This window comes from Pleurodeles waltl, chromosome 4_2 (assembly GCF_031143425.1).
Source record: "Pleurodeles waltl isolate 20211129_DDA chromosome 4_2, aPleWal1.hap1.20221129, whole genome shotgun sequence".
Taxonomy (NCBI): Eukaryota; Metazoa; Chordata; class Amphibia; order Caudata; family Salamandridae; genus Pleurodeles; species Pleurodeles waltl.
The window spans coordinates 254,588,601-254,611,220 of record NC_090443.1 but is presented as its reverse complement, the minus strand read 5'-3'; positions in this window follow the sequence as shown (position 1 = coordinate 254,611,220).

Below are 22,620 nucleotides of genomic sequence, written 5' to 3'. Positions count from 1 at the left end.
CATGTGTTTTTTTAGCCAAATTTTGAGGTTTGCAAAGGATTCTGGGTAACAGAACCTGGTCCGAGCCCCGCAAGTCACCCCTCCTTGGATTCCCCTACGTCTCTAGTTTTCATAAATGCACACGTTGGGTACGTTTCCCTAGGTGCCGTCTGAGCTAGAGGCCAAAATCTACAGGTAGGCACTTCGCAAAAAACACCTCTGTTTTCTTCCAAAATTTAGGATGTGTCCACGTTGCGCTTTGGGGTGTTTTCTGTCGCGGGCGCTAGGCCTACCCACGCAAGTGAGGTATCATTTTTATCGGGAGACTTGGGGGAACGCTGGGTGGAAGGAAATTTGTGGCTCCTCTCAGATTCCAGAACTTTCTGCCACAGAAATGTGAGGAACATGTGTTTTTTTAGCCACATTTTGAGGTTTGCAAAGGATTCTGGGTAACAGAACCTGGTCCGAGCCCCGCAAGTCACCCCTCCTTGCATTCCCCTAGGTCTCTAGTTTTCAGAAATGCACAGGTTTGGTAGGTTTCCCTAGGTGCCGTCTGAGCTAGAGGCCAAAATCTACAGGTAGGCACTTCGCAAAAAACACCTCTGTTTTCTTCCAAAATTTAGGATGTGTCCACGTTGCGCTTTGGGGTGTTTCCTGTCGCGGGCGCTAGGCCTACCCACGCAAGTGAGGTATCATTTTTATCGGGAGACTTGGGGGAACGCTGGGTGGAAGGAAATTTGTGGCTCCTCTCAGATTCCAGAACTTTCTGCCACAGAAATGTGAGGAACATGTGTTTTTTTAGCCACATTTTGAGGTTTGCAAAGGATTCTGGGTAACAGAACCTGGTCCGAGCCCCGCAAGTCACCCCTCCTTGGATTCCCCTAGGTCTCTAGTTTTCAGAAATGCACAGGTTTGGTAGGTTTCCCTAGGTGCCGTCTGAGCTAGAGGCCAAAATCTACAGGTAGGCACTTCGCAAAAAACACCTCTGTTTTGTTCCAAAATTTAGGATGTGTCCACGTTGCGCTTTGGGGTGTTTTCTGTCGCGGGCGCTAGGCCTACCCACGCAAGTGAGGTATCATTTTTATCGGGAGACTTGGGGGAACGCTGGGTGGAAGGAAATTTGTTGCTCCTCTCAGATTCCAGAACTTTCTGCCACAGAAATGTGAGGAACATGTGTTTTTTTAGCCAAATTTTGAGGTTTCCCAAGGATTCTGGGTAACAGAACCTGGTCTGAGCCCCGCAAGTCACCCCATCTTGGATTCCCCTAGGTCTCTAGTTTTCAGAAATGCACAGGTTTGGTAGGTTTCCCTAGGTGCCGGCTGAGCTAGAGGCCAAAATCTACAGGTAGGCACTTCACAAAAAACACCTCTGCTTTCTTCCAAAATTTTGGAGGTGTCCACGTTGCGCTTTGGGGTGTTTCCTGTCACGGGCGCTAGGCCTACCCACGCAAGTGAGGTATCATTTTTATCGGGAGACTTGGGGGAACGCTGGGTGGAAGGAAATTTGTGGCTTCTCTCAGATTCCAGAACTTTCTGCCACAGAAATGTGAGGAACATGTGTTTTTTTAGCCAAATTTTGAGGTTTGTAAAGGATTCTGGGTAACAGAACCTGGTCCGAGCCCCGCAAGTCACCCCTCCTTGGATTCCCCTAGGTCTCTAGTTTTCAGAAATGCACAGGTTTGGTAGGTTTCCCTAGGTGCCGTCTGAGCTAGAGGCCAAAATCTACAGGTAGGCACTTCGCAAAAAACACCTCTGTTTTCTTCCAAAATTTAGGATGTGTCCACGTTGCGCTTTGGGGTGTTTCCTATCGCGGGCGCTAGGCCTACCCACGCAAGTGAGGTATCATTTTTATCGGGAGACTTGGGGGAACGCTGGGTGGAAGGAAATTTGTGGCTCCTCTCAGATTCCAGAACTTTCTGCCACAGAAATGTGAGGAACATGTGTTTTTTTAGCCAAATTTTGAGGTTTGCAAAGGATTCTGGGTAACAAAACCTGGTCCGAGCCCCGCAAGTCACCCCTCCTTGGATTCCCCTAGGTCTCTAGTTTTCAGAAATGCACAGGTTTGGTAGGTTTCCCTAGGTGCCGGCTCAGCTAGAGGACAAAATCTACAGGTAGGCACTTCGCAAAAAACACCTCTGTTTTCTTCCAAAATTTAGGATGTGTCCACGTTGCGCTTTGAGGTGTTTCCTGTCGCGGGCGCTAGGCCTACCCACGCAAGTGAGGTATCATTTTTATCGGGAGACTTGGGGGAACGCTGGGTGGATGGAAATTTGTGGCTCCTCTCAGATTCCAGAACTTTCTGCCACAGAAATGTGAGGAACATGTGTTTTTTTAGCCACATTTTGAGGTTTGCAAAGGATTCTGGGTAACAGAACCTGGTCCGAGCCCCGCAAGTCACCCCTCCTTGGATTCCCCTAGGTCTCTAGTTTTCAGAAATGCACAGGTTTGGTAGGTTTCCCTAGGTGCCGTCTGAGCTAGAGGCCAAAATCTACAGGTAGGCACTTCGCAAAAAACACCTCTGTTTTCTTCCCAAATTTAGGATGTGTCCACGTTGCGCTTTGGGGTGTTTCCTGTCGCGGGCGCTAGGCCTACCCACGCAAGTGAGGTATCATTTTTATCGGGAGACTTGGGGGAACGCTGGGTGGAAGGAAATTTGTGGCTCCTCTCAGATTCCAGAAATTTCTGCCACAGAAATGTGAGGAACATGTGTTTTTTTAGCCAAATTTTGAGGTTTGCAAAGGATTCTGGGTAACAGAACCTGGTCCGAGCCCCGCAAGTCACCCCATCTTGGATTCCCCTAGGTCTCTAGTTTTCAGAAATGCACAGGTTTGGTAGGTTTCCCTAGGTGCCGGCTGAGCTAGAGGCCAAAATCTACAGGTAGGCACTTCGCAAAAAACACCTCTGTTTTCTTCCAAAATTTAGGATGTGTCCACGTTGCGCTTTGGGGTGTTTCCTGTCGCGGGCGCTAGGCCTACCCACGCAAGTGAGGTATCATTTTTATCGGGAGACTTGGGGGAACGCTGGGTGGAAGGAAATTTGTGGCTCCTCTCAGATTCCAGAACTTTCTGCCACAGAAATGTGAGGAACATGTGTTTTTTTAGCCAAATTTTGAGGTTTGCAAAGGATTCTGGGTAACAGAACCTGGTCAGAGCCCCATAAGTCACCCCATCTTGGATTCCCCTAGGTCTCTAGTTTTCAAAAATGCATAGGTTTGGTAGGTTTCCCTAGGTGCCGGCTGAGCTAGAGGCCAAAATCTACAGGTAGGCACTTTGCAAAAAACACCTCTGTTTTCTTTCAAAAAATGTGATGTGTGCACGTTGCATTTTGGGGCATTTCCTGTCCCGGGCGCTAGGCCTACCCACACAAGTGAGGTATAATTTTTATCGGGAGACTTGGGGGAACGCTGGGTGGAAGGAAATTTGTGGCTCCTCTCAGATTCCAGAACTTTCTGCCACAGAAATGTGAGGAACATGTGTTTTTTTAGCCAAATTTTGAGGTTTGCAAAGGATTCTGGGTAACAGAACCTGGTCCGAGCCCCGCAAGTCACCCCTCCTTGCATTCCCCTACGTCTCTAGTTTTCATAAATGCACACGTTGGGTAGGTTTCCCTAGGTGCCGTCTGAGCTAGAGGCCAAAATCTACAGGTAGGCACTTCGCAAAAAACACCTCTGTTTTCTTCCAAAATTTAGGATGTGTCCACGTTGCGCTTTGGGGTGTTTCCTGTCGCGGGCGCTAGGCCTACCCACGCAAGTGAGGTATCATTTTTATCGGGAGACTTGGGGGAACGCTGGGTGGAAGGAAATTTGTGGCTCCTCTCAGATTCCAGAACTTTTTGCCACAGAAATGTGAGGAACATGTGTTTTTTTAGCCAAATTTTGAGGTTTGCAAAGGATTCTGGGTAACAGAACCTGGTCCGAGCCCCGCAAGTCACCCCTCCTTGGATTCCCCTAGGTCTCTAGTTTTCAGAAATGCACAGGTTTGGTAGGTTTCCCTAGGTGCCGGCTGAGCTAGAGGCCAAAATCTACAGGTAGGCACTTCTCAAAAAACACCTCTGTTTTCTTCCAAAATTTAGGATGTGTCCACGTTGCGCTTTGAGGTGTTTCCTGTCGCGGGCGCTAGGCCTACCCACGCAAGTGAGGTTTCATTTTTATCGGGAGACTTGGGGGAACGCTGGGTGCAAGTAAATTTGTGGCTCCTCTCAGATTCCAGAACTTTCTGCCACAGAAATGTGAGGAACATGTGTTTTTTTAGCCACATTTTGAGGTTTGCAAAGGATTCTGGGTAACAGAACCTGGTCCGAGCCCCACAAGTCACCCCTCCTTGGATTCCCCTAGGTCTCTAGTTTTCAGAAAGGCACAGGTTTGGTAGGTTTCCCTAGGTGCCGGCTGAGCTAGAGGCCAAAATCTACAGGTAGGCACTTCGCAAAAAACACCTCTGTTTTCTTCCAAAATTTAGGATGTGTCCACGTTGCGCTTTGGGGTGTTTCCTGTCGCGGGCGCTAGGCCTACCCACGCAAGTGAGGTATCATTTTTATCGGGAGACTTGGGGGAACGCTGGGTGGAAGGAAATTTGTGGCTCCTCTCAGATTCCAGAAATTTCTGCCACAGAAATGTGAGGAACATGTGTTTTTTTAGCCAAATTTTGAGGTTTGCAAAGGATTCTGGGTAACAGAACCTGGTCCGAGCCCCACAAGTCACCCCTCCTTGGATTCCCCTAGGTCTCTAGTTTTCAGAAAGGCACAGGTTTGGTAGGTTTCCCTAGGTGCCGGCTGAGCTAGAGGCCAAAATCTACAGGTAGGCACTTCGCAAAAAACACCTCTGTTTTCTTCCAAAATTTAGGATGTGTCCACGTTGCGCTTTGGGGTGTTTCCTGTCGCGGGCGCTAGGCCTACCCACGCAAGTGAGGTATCATTTTTATCGGGAGACTTGGGGGAACGCTGGGTGGAAGGAAATTTGTGGCTCCTCTCAGATTCCAGAAATTTCTGCCACAGAAATGTGAGGAACATGTGTTTTTTTAGCCAAATTTTGAGGTTTGCAAAGGATTCTGGGTAACAAAACCTGGTCCGAGCCGCGCAAGTCACCCCTCCTTGGATTTCCCTAGGTCTCTAGTTTTCAGAAATGCACAGGTTTGGTAGGTTTCCCTAGGTGCCGGCTGAGCTAGAGGCCAAAATCTACAGGTAGGCACTTCTCAAAAAACACCTCTGTTTTCTTCCAAAATTTAGGATGTGTCCACGTTGCGCTTTGGGGTGTTTCCTGTCGCGGGCGCTAGGCCTACCCACGCAAGTGAGGTATCATTTTTATCGGGAGACTTGGGGGAACGCTGGGTGGAAGGAAATTTGTGGCTCCTCTCAGATTCCAGAACTTTCTGCCACAGAAATGTGAGGAACATGTGTTTTTTTAGCCAAATTTTGAGGTTTGCAAAGGATTCTGGGTAACAGAACCTGGTCCGAGCCCCGCAAGTCACCCCTCCTTGGATTCCCCTAGGTCTGTAGTTTTCAGAAATGCACAGGTTTGGTAGGTTTCCCTAGGTGCCGGGTGAGCTAGAGGCCAAAATCTACAGGTAGGCACTTCGCAAAAAACACCTCTGTTTTCTTCCAAAATTTAGGATGTGTCCACGTTGCGCTTTGGGGTGTTTCCTGTCGCGGGCGCTAGGCCTACCCACGCAAGTGAGGTATCATTTTTATCGGGAGACTTGGGGGAACGCTGGGTGGAAGGAAATTTGTGGCTCCTCTCAGATTCCAGAACTTTCTGCCACAGAAATGTGAGGAACATGTGTTTTTTTAGCCAAATTTTGAGGTTTGCAAAGGATTCTGGGTAACAGAACCTGGTCCGAGCCCCACAAGTCACCCCTCCTTGGATTCCCCTAGGTCTCTTGTTTTCAGAAATGCACAGGTTTGGTAGGTTTCCCTAGGTGCCGGCTGAGCTAGAGGCCAAAATCTACAGGTAGGCACTTCGCAAAAAACACCTCTGTTTTCCTCCAAAATTTAGGATGTGTCCACGTTGCGCTTTGGGGTGTTTCCTGTCGCGGGCGCTAGGCCTACCCACGCAAGTGAGGTATCATTTTTATCGGGAGACTTGGGGGAACGCTGGGTGGAAGGAAATTTGTGGCTCCTCTCAGATTCCAGAACTTTCTGCCACAGAAATGTGAGGAACATGTGTTTTTTTAGCCAAATTTTGAGGTTTGCAAAGGATTCTGGGTAACAGAACCTGGTCCGAGCCCCGCAAGTCACCCCTCCTTGGATTCCCCTCGGTCTCTAGTTTTCAGAAATGCACAGGTTTGGTAGGTTTCCCTAGGTGCCGGCTCAGCTAGAGGACAAAATCTACAGCTAGGCACTTCACAAAAAACACCTCTGTTTTCTTCCAAAATTTAGGATGTGTCCACGTTGCGCTTTGGGGTGTTTCCTGTCGCGGGCGATAGGCCTACCCACGCAAGTGAGGTATCATTTTTATCGGGAGACTTGGGGGAACGCTGGGTGGAAGGAAATTTGTGGCTCCTCTCAGATTCCAGAACTTTCTGCCACAGAAATGTGAGGAACATGTGTTTTTTTAGCCAAATTTTGAGGTTTGCCAAGGATTCTGGGTAACAGAACCTGGTCCGAGCCCCGCAAGTCACCCCATCTTGGATTCCCCTAGGTCTCTAGTTTTCAGAAATGCACAGGTTTGGTAGGTTTCCCTAGGTGCCGGCTGAGCTAGAGGCCAAAATCTACAGGTAGGCACTTCACAAAAAACACCTCTGCTTTCTTCCAAAATTTTGGAGGTGTCCACGTTGCGCTTTGGGGTGTTTCCTGTCACGGGCGCTAGGCCTACCCACGCAAGTGAGGTATCATTTTTATCGGGAGACTTGGGGGAACGCTGGGTGGAAGGAAATTTGTGGCTTCTCTCAGATTCCAGAACTTTCTGCCACAGAAATGTGAGGAACATGTGTTTTTTTAGCCAAATTTTGAGGTTTGTAAAGGATTCTGGGAAACAGAACCTGGTCCGAGCCCCGCAAGTCACCCCTCCTTGGATTCCCCTAGGTCTCTAGTTTTCAGAAATGCACAGGTTTGGTAGGTTTCCCTAGGTGCCGTCTGAGCTAGAGGCCAAAATCTACAGGTAGGCACTTCGCAAAAAACACCTCTGTTTTCTTCCAAAATTTAGGATGTGTCCACGTTGCGCTTTGGGGTGTTTCCTATCGCGGGCGCTAGGCCTACCCACGCAAGTGAGGTATCATTTTTATCGGGAGACTGGGGGGAACGCTGGGTGGAAGGAAATTTGTGGCTCCTCTCAGATTCCAGAACTTTCTGCCACAGAAATGTGAGGAACATGTGTTTTTTTAGCCAAATGTTGAGGTTTGCAAAGGATTCTGGGTAACAAAACCTGGTCCGAGCCCCGCAAGTCACCCCTCCTTGGATTCCCCTAGGTCTCTAGTTTTCAGAAATGCACAGGTGTGGTAGGTTTCCCTAGGTGCCGGCTCAGCTAGAGGACAAAATCTACAGGTAGGCACTTCGCAAAAAACACCTCTGTTTTCTTCCAAAATTTAGGATGTGTCCACGTTGCGCTTTGGGGTGTTTCCTGTCGCGGGCGCTAGGCCTACCCACGCAAGTGAGGTATCATTTTTTTCGGGAGACTTGGGGGAACGCTGGGTGGAAGGAAATTTGTGGCTTCTCTCAGATTCCAGAACTTTCTGCCACAGAAATGTGAGGAACATGTGTTTTTTTAGCCAAATTTTGAGGTTTGTAAAGGATTCTGGGTAACAGAACCTGGTCCGAGCCCCGCAAGTCACCCCTCCTTGGATTCCCCTAGGTCTCTAGTTTTCAGAAATGCACAGGTTTGGTAGGTTTCCCTAGGTGCCGTCTGATCTAGAGGCCAAAATCTACAGGTAGGCACTTCGCAAAAAACACCTCTGTTTTCTTCCACCATATAGGATGTGTCCACGTTGCGCTTTGGGGTGTTTCCTGTCGCGGGCGCTAGGCCTACCCACGCAAGTGAGGTATCATTTTTATCGGGAGACTTGGGGGAACGCTGGGTGGAAGGAAATTTGTGGCTCCTCTCAGATTCCAGAACTTTCTGCCACAGAAATGTGAGGAACATGTGTTTTTTTAGCCAAATTTTGAGGTTTGCAAAGGATTCTGGGTAACAGAACCTGGTCCGAGCCCCACAAGTCACCCCTCCTTGGATTCCCCTAGGTCTCTTGTTTTCAGAAATGCACAGGTTTGGTAGGTTTCCCTAGGTGCCGGCTGAGCTAGAGGCCAAAATCTACAGGTAGGCACTTCGCAAAAAACACCTCTGTTTTCCTCCAAAATTTAGGATGTGTCCACGTTGCGCTTTGGGGTGTTTCCTGTCGCGGGCGCTAGGCCTACCCACGCAAGTGAGGTATCATTTTTATCGGGAGACTTGGGGGAACGCTGGGTGGAAGGAAATTTGTGGCTCCTCTCAGATTCCAGAACTTTCTGCCACAGAAATGTGAGGAACATGTGTTTTTTTAGCCAAATTTTGAGGTTTGCAAAGGATTCTGGGTAACAGAACCTGGTCCGAGCCCCGCAAGTCACCCCTCCTTGGATTCCCCTCGGTCTCTAGTTTTCAGAAATGCACAGGTTTGGTAGGTTTCCCTAGGTGCCGGCTCAGCTAGAGGACAAAATCTACAGGTAGGCACTTCGCAAAAAACACCTCTGTTTTCTTCCAAAATTTAGGATGTGTCCACGTTGCGCTTTGGGGTGTTTCCTGTCGCGGGCGCTAGGCCTACCCACGCAAGTGAGGTATCATTTTTATCGGGAGACTTGGGGGAACGCTGGGTGGAAGGAAATTTGTGGCTCCTCTCAGATTCCAGAACTTTCTGCCACAGAAATGTGAGGAACATGTGTTTTTTTAGCCAAATTTTGAGGTTTGCCAAGGATTCTGGGTAACAGAACCTGGTCCGAGCCCCGCAAGTCACCCCATCTTGGATTCCCCTAGGTCTCTAGTTTTCAGAAATGCACAGGTTTGGTAGGTTTCCCTAGGTGCCGGCTGAGCTAGAGGCCAAAATCTACAGGTAGGCACTTCACAAAAAACACCTCTGCTTTCTTCCAAAATTTTGGAGGTGTCCACGTTGCGCTTTGGGGTGTTTCCTGTCACGGGCGCTAGGCCTACCCACGCAAGTGAGGTATCATTTTTATCGGGAGACTTGGGGGAACGCTGGGTGGAAGGAAATTTGTGGCTTCTCTCAGATTCCAGAACTTTCTGCCACAGAAATGTGAGGAACATGTGTTTTTTTAGCCAAATGTTGAGGTTTGTAAAGGATTCTGGGTAACAGAACCTGGTCCGAGCCCCGCAAGTCACCCCTCCTTGGATTCCCCTAGGTCTCTAGTTTTCAGAAATGCACAGGTTTGGTAGGTTTCCCTAGGTGCCGTCTGAGCTAGAGGCCAAAATCTACAGGTAGGCACTTCGCAAAAAACACCTCTGTTTTCTTCCAAAATTTAGGATGTGTCCACGTTGCGCTTTGGGGTGTTTCCTATCGCGGGCGCTAGGCCTACCCACGCAAGTGAGGTATCATTTTTATCGGGAGACTGGGGGGAACGCTGGGTGGAAGGAAATTTGTGGCTCCTCTCAGATTCCAGAACTTTCTGCCACAGAAATATGAGGAACATGTGTTTTTTTAGCCAAATTTTGAGGTTTGCAAAGGATTCTGGGTAACAAAACCTGGTCCGAGCCCCGCAAGTCACCCCTCCTTGGATTCCCCTAGGTCTCTAGTTTTCAGAAATGCACAGGTTTGGTAGGTTTCCCTAGGTGCCGGCTCAGCTAGAGGACAAAATCTACAGGTAGGCACTTCGCAAAAAACACCTCTGTTTTCTTCCAAAATTTAGGATGTGTCCACGTTGCGCTTTGAGGTGTTTCCTGTCGCGGGCGCTAGGCCTACCCACGCAAGTGAGGTATCATTTTTATCGGGAGACTTGGGGGAACGCTGGGTGGAAGGAAATTTGTGGCTTCTCTCAGATTCCAGAACTTTCTGCCACAGAAATGTGAGGAACATGTGTTTTTTTAGCCAAATTTTGAGGTTTGTAAAGGATTCTGGGTAACAGAACCTGGTCCGAGCCCCGCAAGTCACCCCTCCTTGGATTCCCCTAGGTCTCTAGTTTTCAGAAATGCACAGGTTTGGTAGGTTTCCCTAGGTGCCGTCTGAGCTAGAGGCCAAAATCTACAGGTAGGCACTTCGCAAAAAACACCTCTGTTTTCTTCCAAAATTTAGGATGTGTCCACGTTGCGCTTTGGGGTGTTTCCTGTCGCGGGCGCTAGGCCTACCCACGCAAGTGAGGTATCATTTTTATCGGGAGACTTGGGAGAACGCTGGGTGGAAGGAAATTTGTGGCTCCTCTCAGATTCCAGAACTTTCTGCCACAGAAATGTGAGGAACATGTGTTTTTTTAGCCACATTTTGAGGTTTGCAAAGGATTCTGGTTAACAGAACCTGGTCCGAGCCCCGCAAGTCACCCCTCCTTGGATTCCCCTAGGTCTCTAGTTTTCAGAAATGCACAGGTTTGGTAGGTTTCCCTAGGTGCCGTCTGAGCTAGAGGCCAAAATCTACAGGTAGGCACTTCGCAAAAAACACCTCTGTTTTGTTCCAAAATTTAGGATGTGTCCACGTTGCGCTTTGGGGTGTTTCCTGTCGCGGGCGCTAGGCCTACCCACGCAAGTGAGGTATCATTTTTATCGGGAGACTTGGGGGAACGCTGGGTGGAAGGAAATTTGTGGCTCCTCTCAGATTCCAGAACTTTCTGCCACAGAAATGTGAGGAACATGTGTTTTTTTAGCCAAATTTTGAGGTTTGCCAAGGATTCTGGGTAACAGAACCTGGTCCAAGCCCCGCAAGTCACCCCATCTTGGATTCCCCTAGGTCTCTAGTTTTCAGAAATGCACAGGTTTGGTAGGTTTCCCTAGGTGCCGGCTGAGCTAGAGGCCAAAATCTACAGGTAGGCACTTCACAAAAAACACCTCTGCTTTCTTCCAAAATTTTGGAGGTGTCCACGTTGCGCTTTGGGGTGTTTCCTGTCACGGGCGCTAGGCCTACCCACGCAAGTGAGGTATCATTTTTATCGGGAGACTTGGGGGAACGCTGGGTGGAAGGAAATTTGTGGCTTCTCTCAGATTCCAGAACTTTCTGCCACAGAAATGTGAGGAACATGTGTTTTTTTAGCCAAATTTTGAGGTTTGTAAAGGATTCTGGGTAACAGAACCTGGTCCGAGCCCCGCAAGTCACCCCTCCTTGGATTCCCCTAGGTCTCTAGTTTTCAGAAATGCACAGGTTTGGTAGGTTTCCCTAGGTGCCGTCTGATCTAGAGGCCAAAATCTACAGGTAGGCACTTCGCAAAAAACTCCTCTGTTTTCTTCCAAAATTTAGGATGTGTCCACGTTGCGCTTTGGGGTGTTTCCTATCGCGGGCGCTAGGCCTACCCACGCAAGTGAGGTATCATTTTTATCGGGAGACTTGGGGGAACGCTGGGTGGAAGGAAATTTGTGGCTCCTCTCAGATTCCAGAACTTTCCGCCACAGAAATGTGAGGAACATGTGTTTTTTTAGCCAAATTTTGAGGTTTGCAAAGGATTCTGGGTAACAAAACCTGGTCCGAGCCCCGCAAGTCACCCCTCCTTGGATTCCCCTAGGTCTCTAGTTTTCAGAAATGCACAGGTTTGGTAGGTTTCCCTAGGTGCCGGCTCAGCTAGAGGACAAAATCTAAAGGTAGGCACTTCGCAAAAAACACCTCTGTTTTCTTCCAAAATTTAGGATGTGTCCACGTTGCGCTTTGAGGTGTTTCCTGTCGCGGGCGCTAGGCCTACCCACGCAAGTGAGGTATCATTTTTATCGGGAGACTTGGGGGAACGCTGGGTGGAAGGAAATTTGTGGCTCCTCTCAGATTCCAGAACTTTCAGCCACAGAAATGTGAGGAACATGTGTTTTTTTAGCCAAATTTTGAGGTTTGCAAAGGATTCTGGGTAACAGAACCTGGTCCGAGCCCCGCAAGTCACCCCATCTTGGATTCCCCTAGGTCTCTAGTTTTCAGAAATGCACAGGTTTGGTAGGTTTCCCTAGGTGCCGGCTGAGCTAGAGGCCAAAATCTACAGGTAGGCACTTCGCAAAAAACACCTCTGTTTTCTTCCAAAATTTAGGATGTGTCCACGTTGCGCTTTGGGGTGTTTCCTGTCGCGGGCGCTAGGCCTACCCACGCAAGTGAGGTATCATTTTTATCGGGAGACTTGGGGGAACGATGGGTGGAAGGAAATTTGTGGCTCCTCTCAGATTCCAGAACTTTCTGCCACATAAATGTGAGGAACATGTGTTTTTTTAGCCACATTTTGAGGTTTGCAAAGGATTCTGGGTAACAGAACCTGGTCCGAGCCCCGCAAGTCACCCCTCCTTGGATTCCCCTAGGTCTCTAGTTTTCAGAAATGCACAGGTTTGGTAGGTTTCCCTAGGTGCCGGCTGAGCTAGAGGCCAAAATCTACAGGTAGGCACTTCGCAAAAAACACCTCTGTTTTCTTCCAAAATTTAGGATGTGTCCACGTTGCGCTTTGAGGTGTTTCCTGTCGCGGGCGCTAGGCCTACCCACGCAAGTGAGGTATCATTTTTATCGGGAGACTTGGGGGAACGCTGGGTGGAAGGAAATTTGTGGCTCCTCTCAGATTCCAGAACTTTCTGCCACAGAAATGTGAGGAACATGTGTTTTTTTTAGCCAAATTTTGAGGTTTGCAAAGGATTCTGGGTAACAGAACCTGGTCCGAGCCCCGCAAGTCACCCCTCCTTGGATTCCCCTCGGTCTCTAGTTTTCAGAAATGCACAGGTTTGGTAGGTTTCCCTAGGTGCCGGGTGAGCTAGAGGCCAAAATCTACAGGTAGGCACTTCGCAAAAAACACCTCTGTTTTCTTCCAAAATTTAGGATGTGTCCACGTTGCGCTTTGGGGTGTTTCCTGTCGCGGGCGCTAGGCCTACCCACGCAAGTGAGGTATCATTTTTATCGGGAGACTTGGGGGAACGCTGGGTGGAAGGAAATTTGTGGCTCCTCTCAGATTCCAGAACTTTCTGCCACAGAAATGTGAGGAACATGTGTTTTTTTAGCCACATTTTGAGGTTTGCAAAGGATTCTGGGTAACAGAACCTGGTCCGAGCCCCGCAAGTCACCCCTCCTTGGATTCCCCTAGGTCTCTAGTTTTCAGAAATGCACAGGTTTGGTAGGTTTCCCTAGGTGCCGTCTGAGCTAGAGGCCAAAATCTACAGGTAGGCACTTCGCAAAAAACAACTCTGTTTTCTTCCAAAATTTAGGATGTGTCCACGTTGCGCTTTGGGGTGTTTCCTGTCGCGGGCGCTAGGCCTACCCACGCAAGTGAGGTATCATTTTTATAGGGAGACTTGGGGGAACGCTGGGTGGAAGGAAATTTGTGGCTCCTCTCAGATTCCAGAACTTTCTGCCACAGAAATGTGAGGAACATGTGTTTTTTTAGCCACATTTTGAGGTTTGTAAAGGATTCTGGGTAACAGAACCTGGTCCGAGCCCCGCAAGTCACCCCTCCTTGGATTCCCCTAGGTCTCTAGTTTTCAGAAATGCACAGGTTTGGTAGGTTTCCCTAGGTGCCGTCTGATCTAGAGGCCAAAATCTACAGGTAGGCACTTCGCAAAAAACACCTCTGTTTTCTTCCAAAATTTAGGATGTGTCCACGTTGCGCTTTGGGGTGTTTCCTATCGCGGGCGCTAGGCATACCCACGCAAGTGAGGTATCATTTTTATCGGGAGACTTGGGGGAACGCTGGGTGGAAGGAAATTTGTGGCTCCTCTCAGATTCCAGAACTTTCCGCCACAGAAATGTGAGGAACATGTGTTTTTTTAGCCAAATTTTGAGGTTTGCAAAGGATTCTGGGTAACAAAACCTGGTCCGAGCCCCGCAAGTCACCCCTCCTTGGATTCCCCTAGGTCTCTAGTTTTCAGAAATGCACAGGTTTGGTAGGTTTCCCTAGGTGCCGGCTCAGCTAGAGGACAAAATCTAAAGGTAGGCACTTCGCAAAAAACACCTCTGTTTTCTTCCAAAATTTAGGATGTGTCCACGTTGCGCTTTGAGGTGTTTCCTGTCGCGGGCGCTAGGCCTACCCACGCAAGTGAGGTATCATTTTTATCGGGAGACTTGGGGGAACGCTGGGTGGAAGGAAATTTGTGGCTCCTCTCAGATTCCAGAACTTTCAGCCACAGAAATGTGAGGAACATGTGTTTTTTTAGCCAAATTTTGAGGTTTGCAAAGGATTCTGGGTAACAGAACCTGGTCCGAGCCCCGCAAGTCACCCCATCTTGGATTCCCCTAGGTCTCTAGTTTTCAGAAATGCACAGGTTTGGTAGGTTTCCCTAGGTGCCGGCTGAGCTAGAGGCCAAAATCTACAGGTAGGCACTTCGCAAAAAACACCTCTGTTTTCTTCCAAAATTTAGGATGTGTCCACGTTGCGCTTTGGGGTGTTTCCTGTCGCGGGCGCTAGGCCTACCCACGCAAGTGAGGTATCATTTTTATCGGGAGACTTGGGGGAACGATGGGTGGAAGGAAATTTGTGGCTCCTCTCAGATTCCAGAACTTTCTGCCACATAAATGTGAGGAACATGTGTTTTTTTAGCCACATTTTGAGGTTTGCAAAGGATTCTGGGTAACAGAACCTGGTCCGAGCCCCGCAAGTCACCCCTCCTTGGATTCCCCTAGGTCTCTAGTTTTCAGAAATGCACAGGTTTGGTAGGTTTCCCTAGGTGCCGGCTGAGCTAGAGGCCAAAATCTACAGGTAGGCACTTCGCAAAAAACACCTCTGTTTTCTTCCAAAATTTAGGATGTGTCCACGTTGCGCTTTGAGGTGTTTCCTGTCGCGGGCGCTAGGCCTACCCACGCAAGTGAGGTATCATTTTTATCGGGAGACTTGGGGGAACGCTGGGTGGAAGGAAATTTGTGGCTCCTCTCAGATTCCAGAACTTTCTGCCACAGAAATGTGAGGAACATGTGTTTTTTTAGCCAAATTTTGAGGTTTGCAAAGGATTCTGGGTAACAGAACCTGGTCCGAGCCCCGCAAGTCACCCCTCCTTGGATTCCCCTCGGTCTCTAGTTTTCAGAAATGCACAGGTTTGGTAGGTTTCCCTAGGTGCCGGGTGAGCTAGAGGCCAAAATCTACAGGTAGGCACTTCGCAAAAAACACCTCTGTTTTCTTCCAAAATTTAGGATGTGTCCACGTTGCGCTTTGGGGTGTTTCCTGTCGCGGGCGCTAGGCCTACCCACGCAAGTGAGGTATCATTTTTATCGGGAGACTTGGGGGAACGCTGGGTGGAAGGAAATTTGTGGCTCCTCTCAGATTCCAGAACTTTCTGCCACAGAAATGTGAGGAACATGTGTTTTTTTAGCCACATTTTGAGGTTTGCAAAGGATTCTGGGTAACAGAACCTGGTCCGAGCCCCGCAAGTCACCCCTCCTTGGATTCCCCTAGGTCTCTAGTTTTCAGAAATGCACAGGTTTGGTAGGTTTCCCTAGGTGCCGTCTGAGCTAGAGGCCAAAATCTACAGGTAGGCACTTCGCAAAAAACAACTCTGTTTTCTTCCAAAATTTAGGATGTGTCCACGTTGCGCTTTGGGGTGTTTCCTGTCGCGGGCGCTAGGCCTACCCACGCAAGTGAGGTATCATTTTTATAGGGAGACTTGGGGGAACGCTGGGTGGAAGGAAATTTGTGGCTCCTCTCAGATTCCAGAACTTTCTGCCACAGAAATTTGAGGAACATGTGTTTTTTTAGCCAAATTTTGAGGTTTGCCAAGGATTCTGGGTAACAGAACCTGGTCCGAGCCCCGCAAGTCACCCCATCTTGGATTCCCCTAGGTCTCTAGTTTTCAGAAATGCACAGGTTTGGTAGGTTTCCCTAGGTGCCGGCTGAGCTAGAGGCCAAAATCTACAGGTAGGCACTTCACAAAAAACACCTCTGCTTTCTTCCAAAATTTTGGAGGTGTCCACGTTGCGCTTTGGGGTGTTTCCTGTCACGGGCGCTAGGCCTACCCACGCAAGTGAGGTATCATTTTTATCGGGAGACTTGGGGGAACGCTGGGTGGAAGGAAATTTGTGGCTTCTCTCAGATTCCAGAACTTTCTGCCACAGAAATGTGAGGAACATGTGTTTTTTTAGCCAAATTTTGAGGTTTGTAAAGGATTCTGGGTAACAGAACCTGGTCCGAGCCCCGCAAGTCACCCCTCCTTGGATTCCCCTAGGTCTCTAGTTTTCAGAAATGCACAGGTTTGGTAGGTTTCCCTAGGTGCCGTCTGAGCTAGAGGCCAAAATCTACAGGTAGGCACTTCGCAAAAAACACCTCTGTTTTCTTCCAAAATTTAGGATGTGTCCACGTTGCGCTTTGGGGTGTTTCCTATCGCGGGCGCTAGGCCTACCCACGCAAGTGAGGTATCATTTTTATCGGGAGACTTGGGGGAACGCTGGGTGGAAGGAAATTTGTGGCTCCTCTCAGATTCCAGAACTTTCTGCCACAGAAATGTGAGGAACATGTGTTTTTTTAGCCAAATTTTGAGGTTTGCAAAGGATTCTGGGTAACAAAACCTGGTCCGAGCCCCGCAAGTCACCCCTCCTTGGATTCCCCTAGGTCTCTAGTTTTCAGAAATGCACAGGTTTGGTAGGTTTCCCTAGGTGCCGGCTCAGCTAGAGGACAAAATCTACAGGTAGGCACTTCGCAAAAAACACCTCTGTTTTCTTCCAAAATTTAGGATGTGTCCACGTTGCGCTTTGAGGTGTTTCCTGTCGCGGGCGCTAGGCCTACCCACGCAAGTGAGGTATCATTTTTATCGGGAGACTTGGGGGAACGCTGGGTGGAAGGAAATTTGTGGCTCCTCTCAGATTCCAGAACTTTCTGCCACAGAAATGTGAGGAACATGTGTTTTTTTAGCCACATTTTGAGGTTTGCAAAGGATTCTGGGTAACAGAACCTGGTCCGAGCCCCGCAAGTCACCCCTCCTTGGATTCCCCTAGGTCTCTAGTTTTCAGAAATGCACAGGTTTGGTAGGTTTCCCTAGGTGCCGTCTGAGCTAGAGGCCAAAATCTACAGGTAGGCACTTCGCAAAAAACACCTCTGTTTTCTTCCAAAATTTAGGATGTGTCCACGTTGCGCTTTGGGGTGTTTCCTATCGCGGGCGCTAGGCCTACCCACGCAAGTGAGGTATCATTTTTATCGGGAGACTTGGGGGAACGCTGGGTGGAAGGAAATTTGTGGCACCTCTCAGATTCCAGAACTTTCTGCCACAGAAATATGAGGAACATGTGTTTTTTTAGCCAAATTTTGAGGTTTGCAAAGTATTCTGGGTAACAAAACCTTGTCCGAGCCCCGCAAGTCACCCCTCCTTGGATTCCCCTAGGTCTCTAGTTTTCAGAAATGCACAGGTTTGGTAGGTTTCCCTAGGTGCCGGCTCAGCTAGAGGACAAAATCTACAGGTAGGCACTACGCAAAAAACACCGCTGTTTTCTTCCAAAATGTAGGATGTGTCCACGTTGCGCTTTGAGGTGTTTCCTGTCGCGGGCGCTAGGCCTACCCACGCAAGTGAGGTATCATTTTTATCGGGAGACTTGGGGGAACGCTGGGTGGAAGGAAATTTGTGGCTCCTCTCAGATTCCAGAACTTTCTGCCACAGAAATGTGAGGAACATGTGTTTTTTTAGCCAAATTTTGAGGTTTGCAAAGGATTCTGGGTAACAGAACCTGGTCCGAGCCCCGCAAGTCACCCCATCTTGGATTCCCCTAGGTCTCTAGTTTTCAGAAATGCACAGGTTTGGTAGGTTTCCATAGGTGCCGGCTGAGCTAGAGGCCAAAATCTACAGGTAGGCACTTCGCAAAAAACACCTCTGTGTTCTTCCAAAATTTAGGATGTGTCCACGTTGCGCTTTTGGGTGTTTCCTGTCGCGGGCGCTAGGCCTACCCACACAAGTGAGGTATCATTTTTATCGGGAGACTTGGGGGAACGATGGGTGGAAGGAAATTTGTGGCTCCTCTCAGATTCCAGAACTTTCTGCCACATAAATGTGAGGAACATGTGTTTTTTTAGCCACATTTTGAGGTTTGCAAAGGATTCTGGGTAACAGAACCTGGTCCGAGCCCCGCAAGTCACCCCTCCTTGGATTCCCCTAGGTCTCTAGTTTTCAGAAATGCACAGGTTTGGTAGGTTTCCCTAGGTGCCGGCTGAGCTAGAGGCCAAAATCTACAGGTAGGCACTTCGCAAAAAACACCTCTGTTTTCTTCCAAAATTTAGGATGTATCCACGTTGCGCTTTGGGGTGTTTCCTATCGCGGGCGCTAGGCCTAACCACGCAAGTGAGGTATCATTTTTATCGGGAGACTTGGGGGAACGCTGGGTGGAAGGAAATTTGTGGCTCCTCTCAGATTCCAGAACTTTCTGCCACAGAAATGTGAGGAACATGTGTTTTTTTAGCCAAATTTTGAGGTTTGCAAAGGATTCTGGGTAACAAAACCTGGTCCGAGCCCCGCAAGTCACCCCTCCTTGGATTCCCCTAGGTCTCTAGTTTTCAGAAATGTACAGGTTTGGTAGGTTTCCCTAGGTGCCGGCTCAGCTAGAGGACAAAATCTACAGGTAGGCACTTCGCAAAAAACACCTCTGTTTTCTTCCAAAATTTAGGATGTGTCCACGTTGCGCTTTGAGGTGTTTCCTGTCGCGGGCGCTAGGCCTACCCACGCAAGTGAGGTATCATTTTTATCGGGAGACTTGGGGGAACGCTGGGTGGAAGGAAATTTGTGGCTCCTCTCAGATTCCAAAACTTTCTGCCACAGAAATGTGAGGAACATGTGTTTTTTTAGCCAAATTTTGAGGTTTGCAAAGGATTCTGGGTAACAGAACCTGGTCCGAGCCCCGCAAGTCACCCCATCTTGGATTCCCCTAGGTCTCTAGTTTTCAGAAATGCACAGGTTTGGTAGGTTTCCCTAGGTGCCGGCTGAGCTAGAGGCCAAAATCTACAGGTAGGCACTTCGCAAAAAACACCTCTGTTTTCTTCCAAAATTTAGGATGTGTCCACGTTGCGCTTTCGGGTGTTTCCTGTCTCGGGCGCTAGGCCTACCCACACAAGTGAGGTATCATTTTTATCGGGAGACTTGGGGGAACGATGGGTGGAAGGAAATTTGTGGCTCCTCTCAGATTCCAGAACTTTCTGCCACATAAATGTGAGGAACATGTGTTTTTTTAGCCACATTTTGAGGTTTGCAAAGGATTCTGGGTAACAGAACCTTGTCCGAGCCCCGCAAGTCACCCCTCCTTGGATTCCCCTAGGTCTCTAGTTTTCAGAAATGCACAGGTTTGGTAGGTTTCCCTAGGTGCCGGCTGAGCTAGAGGCCAAAATCTACAGGTAGGCACTTCGCAAAAAACACCTCTGTTTTCTTCCAAAATTTAGGATGTGTCCACGTTGCGCTTTGAGGTGTTTCCTGTCGCGGGCGCTAGGCCTACCCACGCAAGTGAGGTATCATTTTTATCGGGAGACTTGGGGGAACGCTGGGTAGAAGTAAATTTGTAGCTCCTCTCAGATTCCAGAACTTTCTGCCACAGAAATGTGAGGAACATGTGTTTTTTTAGCCAAATTTTGAGGTTTGCAAAGGATTCTGGGTAACAGAACCTGGTCCGAGCCCCGCAAGTCACCCCTCCTTGGATTCCCCTAGGTCTCTAGTTTTCAGAAATGCACAGGTTTGGTAGGTTTCCATAGGTGCCGGGTGAGCTAGAGGCCAAAATCTACAGGTAGGCACTTCGCAAAAAACACCTCTGTTTTCTTCCAAAATTTAGGATGTGTCCACGTTGCGCTTTGGGGTGTTTCCTGTCGCGGGCGCTAGGCCTACCCACGCAAGTGAGGTATCATTTTTATCGGGAGACTTGGGGGAATGCTGGGTGGAAGGAAATTTGTGGCTCCTTTCAGATTCCAGAACTTTCTGCCACAGAAATGTGAGGAACATGTGTTTTTTTAGCCACATTTTGAGGTTTGCAAAGGATTCTGGGTAACAGAACCTGGTCCGAGCCCCGCAAGTCACCCCTCCTTGGATTCCCCTAGGTCTCTAGTTTTCAGAAATGCACAAGTTTGGTAGGTTTCCCTAGGTGCCGTCTGAGCTAGAGGCCAAAATCTACAGGTAGGCACTTCGCAAAAAACACCTCTGTTTTGTTCCAAAATTTAGGATGTGTCCACGTTGCGCTTTGGGGTGTTTCCTGTCGCGGGCGCTAGGCCTACCCACGCAAGTGAGGTATCATTTTTATCGGGAGACTTGGGGGAACGCTGGGTGGAAGGAAATTTGTGGCTCCTCTCAGATTCCAGAACTTTCTGCCACAGAATTGTGAGGAACATGTGTTTTTTTAGCCAAATTTTGAGGTTTGTAAAGGATTCTGGGTAACAGAACCTGGTCCGAGCCCCGCAAGTCGCCCCTCCTTGGATTCCCCTAGGTCTCTAGTTTTCAGAAATGCACAGGTTTGGTAGGTTTCCCTAGGTGCCGTCTGAGCTAGAGGCCAAAATCTACAGGTAGGCACTTCGCAAAAAACACCTCTGTTTTCTTCCAAAATTTAGGATGTGTCCACGTTGCGCTTTGGGGTGTTTCCTGTCGCAGGCGCTAGGCCTACCCACGCAAGTGAGGTATCATTTTTATCGGGAGACTTGGGGGAACGCTGGGTGGAAGGAAATTTGTGGCTCCTCTCAGATTCCAGAACTTTCTGCCACAGAAATGTGAGGAACATGTGTTTTTTTAGCCAAATTTTGAGGTTTGCAAAGGATTCTGGGTAACAAAACCTGGTCCGAGCCCCGCAAGTCACCCCTCCTTGGATTCCCCTAGGTCTCTAGTTTTCAGAAATGCACAGGTTTGGTAGGTTTCCCTAGGTGCCGGCTCAGCTAGAGGACAAAATCTACAGGTAGGCACTTCGCAAAAAACACCTCTGTTTTCTTCCAAAATTTAGGATGTGTCCACGTTGCGCTTTGAGGTGTTTCCTGTCGCGGGCGCTAGGCCTACCCACGCAAGTGAGGTATCATTTTTATCGGGAGACTTGGGGGAACGCTGGGTGGAAGGAAATTTGTGGCTCCTCTCAGATTCCAGAACTTTCTGCCACAGAAATGTGAGGAACATGTGTTTTTTTAGCCAAATTTTGAGGTTTGCAAAGGATTCTGGGTAACAGAACCTGGTCCGAGCCCCGCAAGTCACCCCATCTTGGATTCCCCTAGGTCTCTAGTTTTCAGAAATGCACAGGTTTGGTAGGTTTCCCTAGGTGCCGGCTGAGCTAGAGGCCAAAATCTACAGGTAGGCACTTCGCAAAAAACACCTCTGTTTTCTTCCAAAATTTAGGATGTGTCCACGTTGCGCTTTCGGGTGTTTCCTGTCGCGGGTGCTAGGCCTACCCACACAAGTGAGGTATCATTTTTATCGGGAGACTTGGGGGGAACGATGGGTGGAAGGAAATTTGTGGCTCCTCTCAGATTCCAGAACTTTCTGCCACATAAATGTGAGGAACATGTGTTTTTTTAGCCACATTTTGAGGTTTGCAAAGGATTCTGGGTAACAGAACCTGGTCCGAGCCCCGCAAGTCACCCCTCCTTGGATTCCCCTAGGTCTCTAGTTTTCAGAAATGCACAGGTTTGGTAGGTTTCCCTAGGTGCCGGCTGAGCTAGAGGCCAAAATCTACAGGTAGGCACTTCGCAAAAAACACCTCTGTTTTCTTCCAAAATTTAGGATGTGTCCACGTTGCGCTTTGAGGTGTTTCCTGTCGCGGGCGCTAGGCCTACCCACGCAAGTGAGGTATCATTTTTATCGGGAGACTTGGGGGAACGCTGGGTAGAAGTAAATTTGTAGCTCCTCTCAGATTCCAGAACTTTCTGCCACAGAAATGTGAGGAACATGTGTTTTTTTAGCCAAATTTTGAGGTTTGCAAAGGATTCTGGGTAACAGAACCTGGTCCGAGCCCCACAAGTCACCCCTCCTTGGATTCCCCTAGGTCTCTAGTTTTCAGAAATGCACAGGTTTGGTAGGTTTCCATAGGTGCCGGGTGAGCTAGAGGCCAAAATCTACAGGTAGGCACTTCGCAAAAAACACCTCTGTTTTCTTCCAAAATTTAGGATGTGTCCACGTTGCGCTTTGGGGTGTTTCCTGTCGCGGGCGCTAGGCCTACCCACGCAAGTGAGGTATCATTTTTATCGGGAGACTTGGGGGAACGCTGGGTGGAAGGAAATTTGTGGCTCCTTTCAGATTCCAGAACTTTCTGCCACAGAAATGTGAGGAACATGTGTTTTTTTAGCCACATTTTGAGGTTTGCAAAGGATTCTGGGTAACAGAACCTGGTCCGAGCCTGCAAGTCACCCCTCCTTGGATTCCCCTAGGTCTCTAGTTTTCAGAAATGCACAAGTTTGGTAGGTTTTCCTAGGTGCCGTCTGAGCTAGAGGCCAAAATCTACAGGTAGGCACTTCGCAAAAAACACCTCTGTTTTGTTCCAAAATTTAGGATGTGTCCACGTTGCGCTTTGGGGTGTTTCCTGTCGCGGGCGCTAGGCCTACCCACGCAAGTGAGGTATCATTTTTATCGGGAGACTTGGGGGAACGCTGGGTGGAAGGAAATTTGTGGCTCCTCTCAGATTCCAGAACTTTCTGCCACAGAAATGTGAGGAACATGTGTTTTTTTAGCCAAATT